Below are 14555 nucleotides of genomic sequence, written 5' to 3' on the forward strand. Positions count from 1 at the left end.
AGAGTTGGACAATGACTAGGCAGGATAGGAGAATTGATGCCTTTGAGCTGTGTTGCTGGAGAAGAGTGTTGAATGTACCATGGACTGCTAGGAAAACAAAGAAATTCATCCTAGAGAGGGTTAAATCAGGCTGCTCCTTGAAGGCAAGGATTCTGAGGCTTCGTCTGACATACTCTGGACATGTAAGGAGGGAGAGGTCCTTGCAGAGGGACATCATGCTTGGGAGGGTAGAGGGACGGCGCAGGAGGGAAGACCCTCTATGCGGTGGATTGATTCAGTGACTGGGTTAATCAGAATGGGTGTGTCAGAGGCACTGCGATTGGCACAGGATAGAGCAGGGTTTAGGGCTGTTGCACATAGGGTCGCTATGAGACGGCACATAACAACAACAACTCCAATATATCCAGGGAACACTAATGACTTAGTGGCAAGAAGCTAAGCTACAATCCTGATGATAAGCAGTTCAAGGCCATCAGCAGCTCTGCAGGAGAAGAATGAGCAAACTCCTCTTATGCAATTAACTGCCTCTGAAAACGACCAGAGGGTCAGCTATAGGTCGGTTCCAACTCAATGGTACACAAAAGCAACATCAAATAATATCCACACAATATGCCATTTAAATAATAATTAACACAGCTAATACTTGTGTAACCACTACCTAGGTTAAGAAACAGAAAAGTGCGGTACTTTAAAAGAGGTCTCACTGTCATGTCACATGTATGTATACTCATTTGCCTTTCATTATGGACTCTTTAATCTGACAAAATGAAACAGTATGTACAAAATTAATTATTTTATAACATATTACCTTGCAAGTTACTTTGATAGGGCAAGTGTCTTCCCTTTGTATTAGTCATATGTGTTTTGAATATTCTCGGTTCTTTATACCTCCATATAAATTTACAAGTAGTTATTATATAACAATTTTCTGAAATATTAAAATAGATGACACCAAAACTATGAACATAGTCTTTGGCACTCTATATTTACACAGATCTTACTGGGTAAATTGTGAGGCTACTGAATGAAAGGTCAGCAGCAGGTTGTTTGAAGAAAGAGAGGGCAGTCCTCACTTTCTGAAGATTTATAGCCTGTGAGACCTGATAAAGCATCATGAGCCTGACTTAAAATGGGTTGCTGTTGTTAAATGCCATTGAGTTGAGTGGAAATGATAGCAATTCCATGAACAAAAATTCATGTCCTATCCAGAATCTCCCTTATCATCCCTGAATTTTTTGAGCTCATTGCCACAAACACTGTATTAATCCATTTTTTGAGGGTCTTCCTCTGCTTCACTGACTCTTCATCATTCCAGACATCATGTCGCGTTCAAGGAGTTATCTCTCCATAAACTTTACTAATTATTGCCATAAGCCATGCACATCTTTTATTAGACTCATTAGGTTAGGTTTTAATACTAGTATAAATATTTGTTTTAATTTAATTTTATTTGTTCATAGTATTTAGAAAGATAATAATTTTTAATATAACCAATTTCCTAATATCTCTAATTAAGTCCAGTAATTTATCTGCATTTGTGCCCTAGATACACAGTTACAATTTATGAATAATAGAATTTTTGTTTCTTCCTTTGTGCAGAGACTAGGAATTCTAGGAAAACATGTATAGATAGTAAGTTCACAGTGGTGATAACGGGCAAATTTAACTTGTCTAAACTTTGGCTCATAATTTCTAACGGATGGAGGTAGTTCTATTACCAAAATCTTGAAGTCCTGGAGAGAAATAATTCGATCTTTCACTTTTTCCACTGGATAAAACTATTCTTTTATAAAAACAACAAAAAAATATGTAAAATATTATAGATATGCAACAAACGATAAAGGTTTTTCATGTATTTCAATTTAGAAATGTTAACTTATCTAATACATAGATAACATATTTGCTTTCTCCCCTTTTCTTGAAAATATAAGGTGCGCCTGATACAGGCCATGGTATTTGCAATCGCTTGTTATGCATCAGAGAGTTGGACAATGACTAGGGAGGACAGAAGAAGAGTTGATGCCTTTGAGCTGTGGTGCTGGAGAAGGGTACTGAATGTACCCTGGACTGCCAGGAAAACAAACAGATTCATCTTGGAGAGGATTAAACCAAGCTACTCCTTAGAGGCAAAGATTCTGGGGCTTCATCTGACATACTCTGGACATGTTGCCAGGAGGGACGGGTCCTTGGAGAGGGACATCATGCTTGGGAGGGTGGAGGGACAGCGCAAGAGGGGAAGACCCTCTATGAGATGGATTGATTCGGTGACTGGGGTAATCGGGATGGGTGTGTCAGAGGCGATGCGGTTGGCACAGGATAGAACAGGGTTTAGGCTTGTTGTGCATAGGGTTGCTATGAGTCGGAAACGACTCGACGGCACATAAAAACAACAACAATATAAATGTACAGCATAGCTCAGAAACATTTTTGGGCTCAGTAACCGACCAACAGAACGAAGCAAATCACAAGTTGTTTTGCTTAACTCTGCATATGAAACTCATATTTATACTACACCATCCATAGTCTATTAGAGGGCGGACAGGCAGTTTACTGCCTCTAAAAATCCAATTGAGGGTCAGTTCCAACTTGATGGCAAATGACAATTAAGGACTTTGTATTAAGGAATCCTAGTGGCATAATCCACAGAGAATTGAACTGCTAACTGAAATCAGGTGATGCCTCTCTAATGGTTTGGATCCATAAGTGTCCATGGAAGAAAACTGGACAATCACCTCCCAGGAGATTTATAGTCTCAGAAAACCAGCTGAAGGGTCAGCAATAAATCTCTTCTGACAGGAGGAAACTGACTGTTCTCTTCCCTCTTGTCTAGTGTACAATCAAGTCAACTTAGTTCAGGAGAAACTCATACCTAACCTTGAGTGGGTTTGCAGAGGCTGTAAATCGCAGGGTAGTCAGCTGTCTATCGTTCTTCCTCAAAGAAGCTAGTGGAATCAAACCTCCAGTCTTTAGATTATCTGTGCAACTCCTCAGCAATCAGGCCATCAAAGCTCCCCCAAGTGTCTAACACTATGAAAAAGTTTTAACTATTTTGAGAATTACCAAAATGTGACAGGGACACTAAGTCAAAACATACTGTTAGAACAATGGTGCTTACAGACATAATCAATACAGGGTTGCCACAAAAAATTGGAAAAAATCACAGTATCTGTGAAATGCAATAAGAGAAGTGTGATAAAATGAAACATGCTGCAGTATATTATAAAGGGACTAAAAAGTACATGATTTCAGCACAGGAATAACAGATCTTTAACAATTTTTTTGGTTCTCTGTGTAATAAGAATATAAATTGGTCTTCTAATAATAAAATATTACAATAAATTTAATTTTGTAATGGAAGAAAAGCATAGCAATTTTCCATACAATTATGTAAAAGGAATTACATATAGGTCACAGAAGAAAAAAACCCACAAAACAAATAAGTAAATGATTACGGATGAAAAAGGCAAGGAAAATTTAACAATTGTAATTACAACTTTATAGGGTAAACGGAAAGTCTAAAAATCCAAATATAAGAGCATGATTAAGCAAATTCTAGCAATTATCACTGGAAGGAATATGATGCTGTTGGTGTATCTTCAAGCTGATTCCAACTCAACATGATAGGACAGAAAAGAAAGCACTCAGAGCATTTCCAAGGCCATAGGATCACCAGAGCCAGGTTCTATTGTTACCAAAGCTGACTTGGTGGTACCCTAAAACAACAATAACAAATCTTCATAGGAATACATCTCAAGGTCATTTCTCCCATAGATTCCTTGGTGGGTGCAAACCATTCATCTTTGAGGTAGCAGTGGAGTGCTCAACCATTATGTCACCAAGGATATGATAAAACTATAAAATTATCATTATGTTAATGCATGGTTTATTACTCCTAGAATGATTATGAAAATATGAATACAGTAAACAAATTTATGGAAAAATATGAAAAACATAATAGCAAATTAAGATGGATTCAAAGCAAAAAAAAAGCAAGGCATAAATACTAACAGTTTACAGAGCATAAAGATATAATGCAGTTAAGTCATTTTTACTGCTCAATGAAAATAAGAGAATATAAAAATGTGTTCAGTATGATTACTTATATACCCACATCTGGCATACCAACATAGCTACATTCCAAAAACTAGTCATTGTGCAAAATCAGGGTTCTGTGAAAAACACGAATTGCATTGGGTATATCTGATGTCAGAGACCTTTCCAGAGTACTGAGAAGCAAAGATGTTAGTCTAGAGACTGTGGTGCACCTGATCCAGTCCACGGTCTTGATGATTACTTACTAGGCATCAGAGAATACGACAACGACTAAGGATGACGTAAGAACTAATGCCTTTGAGTTGTGGTGCTGGACAAGAGTCTTGAACATACACCAGGTACAGCTAAGAAAACAAATAGATCTGTCTTGGAGAGGGTAAAAGCAAGTTTCTCCTTGGAGGTCTGGATTTTGAAGCTTTGTCCCACATGCTTTGGGCACATGGCCAGAAGCGAACGCTCCTTGGAGAAGGATATCATATGCTCAGAAGTATGGAGGGACAGCACAGGAGAGAAGGACACCAGATGAGATGGATTGATACCATAACTGGGGCAATGGGAGTAGGTGTGTCAGGGTCAGTGGGACTGGCTCTGGAGAGGGCAGGCTTCAGAGCAATAGTGCATAGAGTCACTATGAGTCATAGGTGACTTGATGGCACAAAATAACAACCCCGTCTTCAGTGCCAGTGTCCCCTCATTCACTAACCTCCTTCAGACAATTACCAGTCCTCCTCCTGACTGCCAACAATTTTGTGTATTCCTATCATCCTGCAAAGAGCAGCATTCCATAAGTAGCCAGATGTCATCTCCTGTGTGGCCGAGTCACAATGGTGCCTATAGTGCATCTTCTGAAATTGTCTTAGGTGGTAACCCCTGACTGGGCAGTGGCTCTAGGATGGGCCTGGACTATCAGAGCTGACATGTGAGAATATTTCCAAGTTTTCATACATGATGAGTAAAGAGGTAGTCCATAAGTGTATCAGTAGGTGATAATTTCTTTAGTAATTAATAAAAAAATAAGAAGAAAGGAATGAACATGTACATAGCATTCAAGCTGCCATCAAGAAATCAAAAGACATGTTACATTGGGTAAATCTGTCAAGAATGTATCCAAAGTACTAAAGAGCAAAGATACCAGTTTAAAGACCAAGGTGCACCTAAACCAAGCCATGGTCTTTTCAATTGTTTCCTTTGCATATGAATGTTGGACAATGAATAAGTATGACAGATGATGAGTTGGTATCTTTGAATTACAGTGCTGGCTGAGTATTAAATGTATCATAAACTGTCAAAAGAATAAATAAATCTGTCTTCAAGAAAATGCAACCAGAGTGCTCCTTAGAAACAAGGATTGTGAAATTTCATCTCACTTATCTTTACTATTTATTATCAAGAAGAAGAAGTCCTCAGAGACCTTGTGCTGGGAAAGATAGAGAGCAAGTGAAAGTGAGGAAGACCCTCAGTGAGATGAACTGGCACAGTGTCTAGCACAATGGTCTTGGGCAGGATGAAGATAATGAGGATAACACAGAATAGGGCAAGGTTCAGATTTGTTTCTCATAGGGTCACTAACAGTCGTAGTTGACTTGATAGCACCTAAAACCAACAATATTGAAACAAATATAAATGAATTTCATATAATGTAGTACCAGGAGAGTGTCATGAAAATTTATTACCAATTACCAAACACCTTCAAGAAATGTGTCCCTGGACCTCAGAGCTCAGGAGTATAGACCTATAGTACATCCTATTTTGATCCACATACTGAAAAATGGACATTTAGGGTGTAATTATTGCCCTCTCCTCATCTACAGCAAAGCAGAATGAAGTAAATCAGAGATGCAAGGAAATAACTAGTACTTAGGACTACTTTGAGCCAGGTTAAACCTCAGTCTCTCTCAATAACCCTGAGAACAGCAAAACTAGATGGTGTCCAGTAGCTATTGCTATTTACTCTGAAAGGGATCACAATAAGAGGTCCTATACAAAGTGAGGGGGAAAGGTGAAACAAAACACAAATTCAAAAAACAAAAGGCAGCAGCAGCTTATTGTTCTAACAGAGAGGCAGAACTCCCAAAATTATGATGCTTAACCACATTGAAGCCTAGAACAAAATTCACCCACGTGGGCTGTTGGCTATGGCGAGGTCGGTTGCTGAAATTTAATAGAAGACAATTACGATGCTAAACTCAAAGGACAATGACTCTATTTTATCTGGTTGTCAATAAAGTATAACAATATAACCTTTCCAATCAATTCCTACTTTATAAAGTTAGAATTAGGAACAAACAGTAAATTATTTTTTAACAAATTTTAAGAAGTTGGAATATGCACAAAACCAACCACAGACTAATATGCTTCTCATATTGAGTCTGAAAACATCAGCACCCCAAAATAAAGACAATCCAACACTCAAAATTAAGGAAAACAAGGAGTTTGAAGAATAAGAACTTATTTGTTAAGAATAACCAATATATGTAATTATTGTTACTTGCCATTGAGACAACTATGACTGACAACAGCCCTACGAAGAACAGATCTGAACTTTGCCCCCGTCTTTCCTATCCTCATAGTCCTTGATTTGCTCGAGCCCATTGTTACAGTACTGTCAATCCTATATATAAATATGTATCTCTACCATATGTGTGTTTGTGTGTGTTGCTGCTTTTGTTAGGTGTCTATGTGGTACTGTTGGTTTTACGTGTTGTTACGAGTAGGTATGACCCATAGCGATCCTATGACAATGGATCTGAACCTTGTCCTATTCTGTAACATCCTCATCATCTCTAATATGACTGAGCACATTGTTACATTCAATGTGTCAATCCACCTCATTGAAGGTCTTCTCTTTCCAAACATTATGGCCTTTTCAAGGAACAGCCCCCCTAACAACATACCCAACATTTGTGAGACAAAGCACCCTGGTGAAACTTTCTTCAATTAGAGGACTCTCAATTCGATTCACTAGGACCTAAGAACAAAGGTTTAAATGATTTTTAGCTCTACAATCTGAGGACCAACTATTATCTAGTTCATTTATAAAGTCTAAAGAAAATATAAAAAAAAGAAAGAGACAGCAGAGTCAGAGCCCAAGGTGAGGCTCTGCTAGAACAGGACAAGGTCCAGAGCCATTGTTTATAGGGTTGCTATGAGTCCACGGCATATAACAACCTATGATATTCTCCATATTAAAAAAAATGAATTCCTGAGAAATCTAACCATTTGGGCTAAGCATACGTCTCAGAAAGAGTCTAGACATGGTTGTTTCAAAATCACTGTTTATAATCTCAATGATGACTGAACAAATGGATCTGTAAAACGTTTATCATGTATTAATGTTAGGAGCTCTAGAAGCTGAATGGGTAAGGAGTTATGCTAGAAACTTGAAGGCAAGTAGGTGCTGTGTGTGGGAGAGATGGATAATTTCCTCTCTTATAATTTACAGCCTCTGAAATCCATAGAGGATGAGAGAGACTATGAATGGATTCTTACTTAACAGCAAACTACAAGAACTACATTAATATTAGATATGAGTTAAGAGCTCTCATGGGATAGTATGTTACATGTTGCACTAACAAAAAGGTCAGTGGTTCAAATCCAACAGATGTGCAGTCTCTTCCCATAAAGACTTAGAGCACTGGAAGTCTGGTGGAGGGTTTTTATGAGTCATTACCAAAGTGATAGGAATGGGTTTGACATATTTGTAGCATTCATTCTGTAACACCAAAAATTAGACTTTTTAAATATCTACTTCAGTGGTCTAGTGCTTAAGAAGCTGCACTACAATAAAGGTACACAGTTTGAATCCACCAGCTGCCCCACAGGAGAAGGATGAGCAACCTCTTTCCATGAGATTAACTGCAACTGAAAACTCAATGGAGGATTACCTAAGAGTCCTTCCAACTCAATAGTAAAGAACAGCAGCAACATATTATCTTTGATTGATAGTATGCTTGATTCTGGGTAGCATATTATCTAGAATATGTAAAGAACTCTCAGAACTGAATAATGAGAAAAATCTTGGATAAAAGATTAATAGAAATTTTGGATGCCCAGGTTTGAGAATAGGAAACAGAAAGTGATTCTAAGAGATTCATTTTTATACAGTATGATTAATTTAAGTGCTTTCACTGAATTGCATTAAGTGAAAAAGGCTTATTTGACAAATGCTGTATTACTTATATTATTGCCACAGTAACATAATACACTCAAAGTATAAATAAACAACTTTTAAAAGATTATCAGTTTGTAGGCAATAGGTTATGTTCATGATGGTTATACAACTGCTCATATTTCTCAAAACTCACTGAATTGTAGACATTAAAAGGATGAGTTATGAAGTACATTTATTAGTCTTAACCCAACTGGAGCAAAGCAAGGATCACTATCAGTCCAAAGGATTAACAGATCAATGGGTCACATACCTTCAGTCCGTACGACTCACTGACTAAAAGACCAAGACAGTACCAGCTACCACTGCTGACTGCTCTAAAAGGGGTCAGCTAGTGGGGGCTTCTGGTAGAATGGGAAAAACACTGTGGAACAAAGCTTCAAATTATTAAGATCAGGCTTTCTAGTGTGATCGAGACTAGTGGAAAGCTCAAGACTATGGCTCTTAGTTACCCTTCACGCATAGAACGGAAATAATCTCTGTGACTCAACTTTCAGCCAATCTTAGGCCTATGACTAACAACATCAAGGAGGGATGTTCTCCTTAGAACAACCAACCACAAAAGATCAGGGAAAAAAACACCCCACAAAAACCACCCCACTGTTGTCAAACTGATTCTAACTCAAGTTGACTCTCCATTAAGTTTCTGAGGCTATAAATTTTTTGAAAGAGCAAACTGACTTATTTTTCTCCCATGAGTAGCTGATGGATGTGAATTACCCACCTTTTAGTTAGCAGTCCAACATTCAATGAACTATGCCACCAGGGCTCCAACATAAGATCACAAGGGCAGTATTTGCCCAGGGACAAAACTCCAAAGGCAGGAATGGGATTTGAGAAGGAAGAATGGAAACAGAGAACAAAAGAAGAAAAGTGGGATACATGCTTTTATAGTTTGGGGACTATAATCCATGTTAAAAAACTGTGAATGCATTTTTAAATGGAAAACCAATTTACAATGGTAGCCAGGTAGATGCCTGAATGGTCAGTCTGTCTTCTGGACTAATAGTTTTGGGGTTGCTCTTTTATTTTCTTTATTATTCTTTGCTCTCACAGAGTAAGCCCAATAGTTGAACCTTAGATGACCAATTACAAACTTTTAAGAGCCCAGTCACTACTCACAATGTAGGTTATAAAAAATTGTCTTTTCTGGACTTTATTAAGTCAATTGACCTTATGTCCCCCGGGATGCATTTTCAACATTTTGCACATGCTCTAAACTTGTAAAATATAAAAGATACAAAGGAATTTGAGTAAGATAATTCCCATAAGACTACATTTTGTAATTTCTAGTTCTCTCTAAAGGCAATTGCCTTACACATACACAGAAATGGAAGCCAATTTTTTATTCTATTCTCAGGAAAATTAATGAGTGTTCAGCAAATATTCAACGACTCAGACCTCATATTGTACAAACATTACCACAGCAAAGAAATAAGTTCAACAATTTTGAATATTTCATAAAAATAGTGGATATATGAAATACACTGTACTTAATTAAAATCAATACTGTAAAACCAAAAAATATAGCTTATAACTGACAAGCATAATTTTTATGAAGTTCTTTCTTAAACTCTTCATCTGAAAAATAATAAATGAAAAACATAAGTAATTCTAAACAGGTTATACTTATTAAAACCAAATGTTAATAGAATAATGCAAGGGGGGAGGGAATCCACAGGCAAATTGTAAGATCCAAAGCTTTGAAATCTTTTACCACAAATGTTTAGCGAGGTTGAAAAAATTCACTTAAATGTCAGTTTGATAAAAGCCAAAAGAACATTTCCCACATGTGTTTACATTTAAACATATTAAAGAAAGATGGAAAAAGTAACAGTCATTTGAAGCTCAGGTTAAACTATCAGTTGATGAGAATTATAATTTAAAGGTACTTCTCAGGCCTCTAATTTTACTTTCTTTGATAAGAAATAGTTTAAAGCATGTGTTGCTTAGATAAGTCCTTATTAAATTCTAAACTAGTTAACAGTTTCATTATCCTCATTTATAACTTCGGAGATGAATGAAGCTTTTTGCACCATTTAAGATAATCAAGCATATGGTTTAAAAATATTTTGTATATAAATGTAGACAATTAAAAGTTGTTACAACTACACCAAAAAAAAGGTGTACCAGAAGGGGCAAAGGATGGGGATAAATCACAGGATTGTTGTTGTTGTTATGTGCCGTCGAGTTGCTTGCGACTCATAGCGACCCTATGTACAACAGCCCTAACCCCTGCTCTATCCTGCGCCAACCGCACTGCTTCTGACACGCCCATCCCAAATACCCCAGTCACCAAATCAATCCATCTCATAGAGGGTCTTCCCCTCCTGCACTGTCCCTCCACCCTCCCAAGCATGATGTCCCTCTCCAAGGACCCATCCCTCCTGACAACATGTCCAAAGTATGTCAGACGAAGCCCCAGAATCCTTGCCTCCAAGGAGTAGCTTGGTTTAATCCTCTCCAAGATGAATCTGTTTGTTTTCCTGGCAGTCCAGGGTACATTCAGTAATCTTCTCCAGCACCACAGCTCAAAAGCATCAACTCTCCTTCTGTCCTCCCTAGTCATTGTCCAACTCTCTGATGCATAACAAGCGATTGCAAATACCATGGCCTGTATCAGGCGCACCTGAGTCTCCAGAGAGACGCCGTTGCTCCTGAGTATTTTAGACAGGTCCCTAACAGCAGACTTTCCCATCACGATACGCTTTTTGATTTCCTGACTGCTGGTGCCAAGAGTGTTGACTGTGGAGCCGAGCAAACTGAAGCTGTGAACAATCTCAATCTCTTCGCCATCCATCCTGACGCTGCCAATTGGTCCAGTGGTGAGAATCTTTGTCTTCTTGATGTTGAGCCTTAGTCCATACTGAAGCCTGCAGTTCTTGACCCTTCGCAGCAAGTGCATGAGGTCCTCCTCAGTTTCAGCAAGCAGGGTTGTGTTATCTGCACAACGCAGATTGTTAATAGATCTTCCACCAATCCTGATGCCACAATTCTCCTCACAGAGCCCAGCCTCTCGGATAATCTGCTCTGCATACATGTTGAAAAGGTATGGAGACAGGATGCATCCCTGGCGTACACCCTTCCCAATTTTGAACCATGCAGTGTTACCCTGCTCTGTTCTGACTACTGCCTCTTGGTCCAAGTATAGGTTTTGCCATTAGCACAATTAAATGTTCTGGGATTCCCATTCTTCTCAGAGTCAGCCACAGTTTGTTATGATCCACACAGTCAAATGCCTTTGCATAATCAATGAAACACAGATAGACATTCTTCTGGTTTTCTCTGCTTTCAGCCAGGATCCATCTAACATCAGCAACAATATCCCTAGTACCACGGCCCCTTCTAAACCCAGCCTGGACTTCTGGCAGTTCTCTGCTGATGTGCTGTTCTAATCGTTTTTGGATAATCTTCAGCAGAATCTTGCTTGCATGTGAAATCAATGACACTGTTCTGTAGTTTCCACACTCAGTTGGGTCACCTTTCTTTGGAATGGGAACAAATACAGATCTCTTCCAGTCCGTTGGCCAAGTGGTTGTTCTCCAGATTTCTTGGCACAACTTGGTGAGCACATCCAGGGCAACATCTGTTATCTGAAATACTTCAATTGGTATACCATCTATTCCTGGGGCCTTACTTGTTGCTATTTCCTTCAAAGCAGCTTGAACTTCTTCCTTCATCACTATAGGCTCTTGTTCATATGTTATTTCATTAAATTCTTCTGTATCTGCCAATTCCTTCCGGTACAATGACTCAGTATATTCCTTCCATCTTCTTTTAATACTTCCTGGATCATTTAAAATTCTGCCCAAAGCATCCTTGATTATAGCAACTCTAGGTCTGAATTTGTTCTTCAGTTCCTTGAGCTTCAGAAATGCTGAGCGAGTTCGGCCCTTTTGATTTTCTGACACAGGATAGTATCACAGGATAGTAGTTCTTAAAAAAAAAAGAGAGAGAGAGATGTACAGTTTCCTGGTAAACCTAGAGTATCATCTATACATCCAAATGTGGTTCGAAAACACAAATTATATTTTTTCTCCCTTTAATGCTTCACTTTCAGCTTTTATTTCTATCACCCAAACCATGCTTTGTAACAAAATCCCAGTATCCATAGAAGTTCTACATGCATATGAAAAAGGCATGGTAAGAAAGTATTCACGCAATAATTAATCATTTCTCTCCATGAAGCTTTATACACACACACACACACAAACATATATCTCACTCATCAGAAACAGTCAAACACTTAAATCCCTTATCAAATCATAACATACGAACACCCAATTCTAAGTGGTCACTGCCAACACTCCCATTGACAATAGCTAGAAAAGTCAGATAAATTATAAATCATATTGTTAAAGGAGCTATGGAAGCAACAAAGACCAAATGGGTAAATTTCCAGAGAGGTGAGAAATTCAGAGGTCAGGCTAGCACTGGCAGCTATTGCGCCCACTTGGCAACATTTTTAGATCCTGGGCATAAACTAGAGGAGATACAAGATACATTAAAGTCCAAGCAGTAGTTATGAGCATGGGGTTAAAAAGACAAAATGTGACACTTCAGGAGCTTCAGATACATAGCTGGTTTGCCCCATAATACATCTGCAGAATTCTGGAAGTGAATGGTAGGCTGCAGAGGTTAACCAAAATCCTCTGAAAAGCAGAATTAAAAGATCTCTGAGTCTGATGGTACATAAGTAAAAAGGGCTAGGAGAGGATCTGAAGACCTAACAGTCAAGAACTGACAGCCCTGAAGGAGTTTTTATTAAAACTAAGGATCTTCTTATGTTTTTCCCCTAGGAAGTAAGGGAGGGCAGAGAATTGTCTATTCTGGTTAAATCCATTGTATTTAGTTGCTATCAAGTCAGATCTACACATAAAGAGTGACCTTATATATAATGAAATACTAGCAAGCCTGTGACATCTTAACTGCACTTGCTATTTTGAATTCATTGTTACATCTACTGTTGTTAGTTACTGTCCAGTCAGAACTGAGCCATAGCTGACCCTCCAGGAGGGTTTCAGAGGCAGAAAGTCACAAGGCAGGAAGCCTCCCATCTTTTTCCTGTGGAGCAGCTAGCTGGTAAATTAAAATTCCGGGTTCGCAGTGGTTGATTAAATATGGTTGACTGAAAAACCAAGTTTAAAAGAATACTGAGATGGGCCAGAGATGGAAGAAGAGGTAGGAATTTTTAAAAAAAAAAATAATATCAGGCTAAAATTGAAAACTGAGTACATAAAACAAAAGGCCCGTTTTCTTCTACCCCCTGAAGATATATGCCTAATTTGGAAGGAAGAGAATAAAAAAGAATAAATTAAATCTGAGGGAAGTTACTAATTCTGGTAGAGAAGTTCAGAATTGATGAAGACAAATCAACTTATTGTTGTGTAAGGATGAGTGTGAGTCTAAGTGACCTTATTAACAATAGATCTGAACCCTGTGCCATCCTCGTACTTCCTGATACACTATAGCCCATTTCAGCAGTCACTGTGCCAATCCATCTGGCTAAGGGTCTCCCTCTCTTTAACTGATCCTTCTCCACTTTTCCAAGCATGATGTCCCTCTCCAAGGAATAGCCTCTCCTCGAAACATGCAAAAGTATTTTTGCCTCCAAGGTGCAGTCTATACTGTCTCCAAGACTTACCCGTTTATTCTTTTGGCAGTCTGAACTCAAACTTTTCCCTATTGTAAACAAATTTTACTCCTTCTGATATGCGAAAGACCATTGTTGCAGTCCTGGTGTCAATCCACCTAACTGAAGGGAGGTCTTCTCTTTCTACTTTCCCCAACATGACGTATTTTTCTTTTAATTATTATTTTTGTGTGAGTGTACCGTCAAATCAGATCTGACTGGTACAGGAGGAGATTGCTCCTCCTTCCCCGGCAGAGCATCTGGTGGATTCGAACCATGCGCGTCTGGGATTGTAGTTGCAGCTCCTTACCACTAGGCCACCAGAGCTCCCCTATGACGTATTTTTCAAAGGACCGATCCCTCCTGACAACATATCTAAAGGATGTGAGATGAGATTTCACCAACCTTGCCTCTAAAGAATGCCCTGGCTGACAGATTTGTTTGTATTCAGAATCCATGGTAAATCCTCGGGGTGGAAACTCCAGGAACAGAGGCAAATTAAAGCTGCAAATCAACTCTGACTGAGCTCTTAGCTGGAATGAAAGCGATCTTCCTCAACTCCTTTTGGTCTTTTAGTCTCATAGAGAACAGGGTAAAATTCGAGTAGAAGGTAATCAATTTATGGTTCTTCAGTTATATAAACAAGCGTCCAAAAATAAGAACCTATTTTTTAAAAAAGCAAAATAACTCTTTTTTAGGATT

General features: G+C 38.5%; 1 protein-coding gene across 3 annotated transcripts in view; it reads right to left on the minus strand.

Moving 5' to 3' along the window:
• The window catches only part of ADK (adenosine kinase), a 696790-nt gene that overhangs the window by 473624 nt on the left and 208611 nt on the right, over nt 1–14555 (minus strand). The gene's annotated exons all lie outside the window — the stretch shown is intronic.

This window comes from Elephantulus edwardii, unplaced genomic scaffold, assembly GCF_000299155.1.
Source record: "Elephantulus edwardii isolate Elephantulus edwardi_28Jun2011 unplaced genomic scaffold, EleEdw1.0 scaffold00058, whole genome shotgun sequence".
Classification (NCBI taxonomy): domain Eukaryota; kingdom Metazoa; phylum Chordata; class Mammalia; order Macroscelidea; family Macroscelididae; genus Elephantulus; species Elephantulus edwardii.